This window comes from Zingiber officinale, chromosome 7B (genome assembly GCF_018446385.1).
Source record: "Zingiber officinale cultivar Zhangliang chromosome 7B, Zo_v1.1, whole genome shotgun sequence".
Classification (NCBI taxonomy): Eukaryota; Viridiplantae; Streptophyta; class Magnoliopsida; order Zingiberales; family Zingiberaceae; genus Zingiber; species Zingiber officinale.
Window position 1 is genome coordinate 87,198,344 of NC_055999.1, and position 7,390 is coordinate 87,205,733.

The following is a 7,390-nucleotide window of genomic DNA, read 5'->3' on the forward strand; positions in this document are numbered from 1 at the left end:
TTATCGGGCTTATTGATTCATCGAACTAAATCTCACCCATTGATAAATTAAAGAAATAAATATCAAATATATGTGCTTGTTATTATATTAGGATTAAGAGCACACACTTCCATAATAACTGAGGTCTTTGTTTCTTTATAAAGTCAGTATAAAAGAAACGACCTCTAATGGTCCTACTCAATACACTCTAAGTGTACTAGTGTAATTATATAGTTAAGATAAACTAATACCTAATTACACTACGACCTTCCAATGGTTTGTTCCTTTCCATTATGGTCGTGAGCTACTGTTTATAATTTATAAGGTACTGATAACATGATCCTCTGTGTGTGACACCACACACCATGTTATCTACAATATAAATTAATTGAACAACTACATTTATCATAAATGTAAACATTTGACCAATGTGATTCTTATTTCTAGATAAATGTTTATACCAAAAGCTAGGCTTTTAGTATACACTCTAACAATCTCCCACTTATACTAAAAGACTACGCTGCCATACATCTGATTCCTATGCCTTTCAAAAAGCTCTTGCCTTAAGGACCTTAGGTTATCATCTGATGTAATCTAGGCGGCAACAACTTCTCCTCGTTTATACGATTTCTCGTATTGGGTGGTACTTGCGCTCTATTGTGTTTTCTTACTTTATAGACTTATGGTTTCTTCAAGTTTGCTACTGCACCAATGTTATTACAATAAATTGCAATAATCTTTGGACAAACCAAAAATCATATCTAAGTCTATCTTGAGGTTATTGAGTCATTCAGCTTTTATGGCTTTCTCAGAGGCTTGTCATATACTCAGCTTCTATGGTGGAGTCCAGAAAAACACCTATGCTTATCACTCTTCCATAGTTATGACTTTACCTCCTAAAGTAAACACAAAACCCCGAGGTTGACTTATTATTGTCCCTATCTGATTGGAAGTCAAAATCCATGCAACCCACAGGGACTAAATTAACTGCCTGTAAGCTAGCATATAATCTCTAGTTCCTCTAAGGTACTTTAATATATACTTTACTGCAGTCCAATGTCCTTGTCTAGGGTTACTTTGATATCTGCTAACTATGCCCTTGACAAAATAGATTTCTGATCTCGTGCATAGCATACATTAGGTTGTCTAACTGCCGAAGCATAAAGAACTGCCTACATGTCCTCAATCTCCTTTGATGTCATCGGAGACATCTCTTTAGATAAAGACACTCCATGCTTAAAAGGTAAGAAACCTTTCTAGGAGTTTTGCATGCTTAAAACGAGCAAGGATTTTTCTGATGTATCAAGCTTAGGATAAGTATATTTTTCTTGCGATCCTTTGATCTCAAAAATATATACATTCTCCCAAGTCCTTTATATCGAATTATTTGGACTACCATACCCTTACTTCTGACAACATTTTGATATTGTTTCCAACTACCAAAATGTTATCTACGTATAGTACAAGAAATACCACCACGTTTCCATCACACCTTTTGTATACACAAGACTTATCCGTTTACTCAATAAATCCATAGGTCTGGATTACTTTGATAAACTGGATGTTCCAAGACCTTGAAGCTTTGCATCAGTCCATAGACTGATTGAGCTTGCACACAAGATACTCTTAGCCCTTTGCAATGAACCCTTCTGGTTGCTTTATATGGATGCTTTCTTCAAGACTTCCATTAAGGAATGTTGTCTTGACATCCACTTACCAAATAGATAAAAGTATCCGGATAGACTTAAGCATGGTTACCAGTGAAAAAGTTTCCTTTTTCATCTAGCCTTGCTTTGAAAGTTTCTACCTTCCTGTCTATCCCTCTTTTCCTATTATAGACCTTTTTATACCCAAAGGTTTTTACACCATTTGGTGGTTCTACAAGCTTCCAGATTTTATTAGAATACATATATTCTAATTCTGTTATTCATTACTCTTTGCCAAGATATTGCATCTTTATCTTGGAGTGCTTCGTCATATGTCCGGAGATCAGGTTCATGTCCTCCAGGGATCGAGTCCAAAAACTCTCCCAAAACATGAATCTTTTTAGGTTGCCTAACAACCCTCCCACTACGACAAGGCACTTTCTGTAATTGTGTATCATTTGTGATACGTGTTGCAGTTTTCTTGTGGTATCTCATCTTGTACAATTGGTACTAGATTAGACATGTCTTTTATTATTTCCTTAAGAACAAATTTTCTTATGGGCACGTGGTTTATTACATAGTCCTTTTCTAAAAATCGGTCATTGATACTAACAATGACCTTCTGATTTTTAAGACTATAAACCTACTTTCATTTCTCTAGGATAACCCACAAACAAGTGAATTCCTGTCCAACTTATCATTGTCTCTCTTCAGCATATGTGCTGGACTACCCGAATCCGAATATGCTTCGAAATAGGCTTACGCCTATTCAGCAATTCTATATGAGTAGAGAGTTCTGACTTTGGAAGGTACTATATTCACTTCCGTTTCCAGAGTATATCCTAAAAATGATTTTGGTAATATTCTAAATAACTCATCAATCTACTTATTTCCATAAGAGTCCTATACCTTCCTTTTTCTACACCATTCTGTTGGGGTGTACCAGGTGCAGTTAGTTGGAATTGAATCCCTACTTCTGATAAGTGACTCCTAAATTCTCCCAAGAGGTACTTGCCACTATGTTCTAACCATAGTGACTTTTACTTTAACATTTCTCCGTATCAGCCTTGTACTATTAATCAAAGTACTTAGTCTTGCGGTACATTAAGTAAATTTATTTGTATCTTGAATAGTTGTCTATAAAATAGACAAAATATTCAATACTACCTCTTGTCTGGATAGTCATAGGATCACACAAATCAGAATGAACCAATTTCAATATATCTTTGACTCCATACCCCTTAAACTTAAAAACTTCTTGGTTATTTTTTCTTCCAAGTAAGACTCACAGGTTGGAAAGATTTCCACTACCAATGAACCCAAAAGTTCATCAGCTACCAATGAATCCTACTCAAGTTAATATAACCTAGCCTTAGATGCCAAAGATATTAATGGTTCATTTCCGAAGGTTGCTTTCTCTTAAAATTAGAAGATGTGTTACTAATTTCCATTTGTTGCATCGTAAGAGTTATTGGATTTATAAATTACCAACCAACGTACCAGAACAGATAACTTCCCTCTTTTTCTTAATAACAACATTGTTATTAAAAGAGGCAGAATATCAAGTTCTTTGAATAGTTTAGAAACTGAAAACTAGTTCTTTCTAAACTTGGTGCGTAAAGACAATTACTCAAAAATCCATGTTTTATTCTTATCAAAAGATAAACATCTCCCACTGCAACAGCTACCATTTTTACAGTAGTGCCCATGTGGACGGTGTTTTAATTTTCATTTAGTTGCCGGATTTCCTGGAACCCTGCAATGAATTGCGGACATGATTGATGGCATTTGTATCTACACTCCAGGTTCTGGTAGATAACACCACTAAACATGTTTCAACTAATGAATTAAATACACCTATATTGGTCTTAGTTCTAAGAAGACAGTCTACCTTAATGTCCAAGTCCTATTTCCAATCATTACAATTGGGACTACTAAGTCTTTTCTATAGTATAACAACTAGGGGATTGACAAACATTTTAAATCCTAAGAATCACAAAAATATTTGGTCAAGATCAATTCTTTAAAATCCCCATGAATTTTGTATGCCACGATAGTGTGGACGTATACAAAATCAAAGAGGAGATTTTATCCATTAATTTTATTATCTCGTCAACTTTACTTTATGACGAATAAAATTAATAGTTGATCTGTCTTTGATCAAATATTTGGTCAAAACTTTTTAAATTTAAAATAAAATATTGATTCCTCAAACAATATTATTTAAATTCACCAACACCGTGAATTTTGCATGCCACGTTAGTGTGGACGTATACAAATTCAACATTTGTAAAAGGAGGGTTTTACCCATTAACTATCTTGTCAACGTATCTTTATGACAAATAAAATTATCTCAAACACCGTTAATTTTGTATGCCACGTTAGTGTGGACGTATACAAAATCAATCATTTGTAAGAGGGGTTTTACCCTTTAATTTTATTATCTTGTCAACCTAGTTTTATGACAAATTAATAGTTGGTTTCATTTGGTCACACAAATAATAGCAGTGACTCCGATGGGGAGGATATTATTAGATGTGTCTAAGTGTATACCATTACTTGGCACTAAGTCCATTAATAAGATTATGCCCCTTCCGTTGGGGAAGATCACACGCTCTTAATTAACTTCCTATAGTCATCCAAAAATGGAAGTCTGTTCTAGTGATCCACAAACAAGCTCATCCGTTATAGAGGAAGGCACTCAGAGCCAACGCGCAAGCTTGTCTGCATCACTTACAAACCAGTAATGGAGACCATGGGATTTATTTAAAAATCCCTCTCCCACTTAGTTATTTATAAACGAGGAATTTTAACTATGCTATCCTACTAGTCATGTATACTAACATGCACACACAGCACAATATAAAAGCAATAAATAGAAAATCTAATTTTCAACTATTATGACTTTTATCTCTAGTTGTCCTCCGTGTGTTGTCATCCCAAGCTGCTGCCATATTTGGCCACCGCCACCGGGTCTAGCTGTCGCATCCATCTTGCTCCTAGTTCCGCTGCGCCTCTGGTCCTTAGAAGGTTCCACGCTTTGCAAGATTCGATCCGCGACATAAATAGAATTTTACATTTTGATCCTATATTCCATAAAAGGAATGTACATGTATCTAGATCAAAAATAAAATCCTAATAAAACTAAATACAGCTCCTGCTGTATTTTAATACAATCATGCACACACAGATAAATGCCCTTGACATGTCCAAGGGTCCAATCACACACATAATAACTAAAAGCCATAATAGTTGGATCCTGCATCCACAAAGTTAGCACATCCTACTATTAACCTGCCTAAATTATGTATGACATGTGTATAATTAAACTAATACCAAATACACAGAGGCAAAACCCTAGCTCTGATACCAATTGATGGTTGCTACTCGGAAAACCTAGAGGTTCCACTGTACAAAAATTTTGTACAAAGGTCTGAACCTTTTCCTAGCTACCATGTGTTCTTTTAAATTAAATTTTGGATCGCCTGCGGAACTTAACACGTTTGATCCAAAACTTAATCTATTTGTTCTTTTAGGTTTTGACTTGGATCTCCTGCGGAACTTAACACGTTCGACCCAAGTCACCTTAAGTTATTAATTTCATTAAATATTAATTTCCATAATTGGTTCCCAGTACTGACGTGGCGAGGCACATGGCCTTCTTGGATATGGGAGCAACCACCACCGACTGGACAAAACCTTTTATGGAAAGCTAATATTTAATTTTCTAAAATAACTTTAGGTTAACCGAAAAGAACAATCAAATCACAAGGAAAAGAAAAACAAAAGAACACTATATCGAAAATAAATTCGAAACTCTAGAATCATATGCCTCTTGTATTTAGTATTATTTCCAAAAATAACTAGTATGATGCGGAAACAAAAATTACTAGTTATACCTTTTAGAAAGACCTCTTGATCTTCTACCGTATTCTTCTTCTAACCTCGGACGTTGTGTGGGCAACGATCTTCCGAGATGAGAACCACCAAGCACCTTCTTCTTCCTTACAAGTTTCGGCCATCAAAACTTCTCCTAGGATGAAGAGGTTCGGCCACCACCACCATGCTCCAAGGGATGCTAGAAAAGAGGCTTCTTTTCTCTCATTCTTCTCCTTCTTAGATCCGGCCACCAAAGATATCTCCACCATGAGAAGGTTTCGGCCACACAAAGGAGAGGAGAGGAAAGAAAGGGCCGGCCACACCCAAGGAGAAAAGAGAGGAAAAATAGAATAGAGTCGTTAGCATTGAAGCCTCCTCTACCTCCTCTTTTATAATCCTTGATCTTGGCAAATAAGGAAAATTTAATAAAAACTTCCTTAATTCTTTTGCCATTGAAAAGGAAAATTTATTTAATTAAAATAATTTTCTCTTTTCAAATTATAATGGTCGGCCACTCTTCTCCCCAAAACAAGGAGAGTTTTAATTAAAACAAAAATTAAAACTTCCTAATTTGTTTCTAGAAATTTATAAAAATTTCTCCAATAATTTTAATCCCTTCATGATTGGTTAATAAAAAGAAATTTTATAAATTAAAATCTTTCTTTTAAACATGTGGATAATTTCCAAAAAGGAAAGTTATCTCTAAAAATTAAAATCTCCTTTCAATCTACAAATAAGGAAAGATATTAAATCTTTTCTTAATTATTTGTAGAAACTAATAAAAGAGAATTTTTAATTTTCAAACTTTCTTTTAAATCATTAATATAATTAAAAGGAAAGTTTTTACCAAAATTAAAATCAACCTTTTAATCTACAAATAAGGAAAGAGATTTTAACTCTTCTCTTAATCTTTTGTAGAATCTTATAAAAGGAAGGATTTAAATTTTTAAACTCTCTTTTAAATTATATTATCCACATAAGAAAAATTTTAAAATTAAAATTTCTTTTTATTTTAATAGGGACGGCCACATGAATTCACCCATGAACATACCCATGGCCGGCCCTAGCTTGGTCTCCAAGCTAGCTTGGCCGGCCCCTATAGGATGGGTAAGAAGGTGGGTATAGGTGGGTATAGTACTCTATAATTAAGAGGCTACGATAGGGACCGAGAGGAGGAATTGGTTTTGGTCTCCTGATAAAATTAAGCATCCCGTGCTCGCCCCGAACACACAACTTAATTTTATCAATAATAATTCATTCCACTAGAGAACTATTATTGAACTACCGCACCAATCCCAAATTACATTTTGGGCTCCTTCTTATCACGAGTGTGTTAGTCTCCCTGTGTTTAAGATAACAAATGCCCACTAATTAAGTAAGTTACTGACAACTCACTTAATTAATATCTAGCTCCAAGAGTAGTACCACTCAACTTCATCGTCATGTCGGACTAAGTCCACCTGCAGGGTTTAACATGACAATCCTTATGAGCTCCTCTTGGGGACATTCTCAACCTAGATCACTAGGACACAGTTTCCTTCTATAATCAACAACACACACTATAAGTGATATCATTTCCCAACTTATCGGGCTTATTGATTCATCGAACTAAATCTCACCCATTGATAAATTAAAGAAATAAATATCAAATATATGTGCTTGTTATTATATTAGGATTAAGAGCACACACTTCCATAATAACTGAGGTCTTTGTTTCTTTATAAAGTCAGTATAAAAGAAACGACCTCTAATGGTCCTACTCAATACACTCTAAGTGTACTAGTGTAATTATATAGTTAAGATAAACTAATACCTAATTACACTACGACCTTCCAATGGTTTGTTCCTTTCCATTATGGTCGTGAGCTACTGTTTATAATTTATAA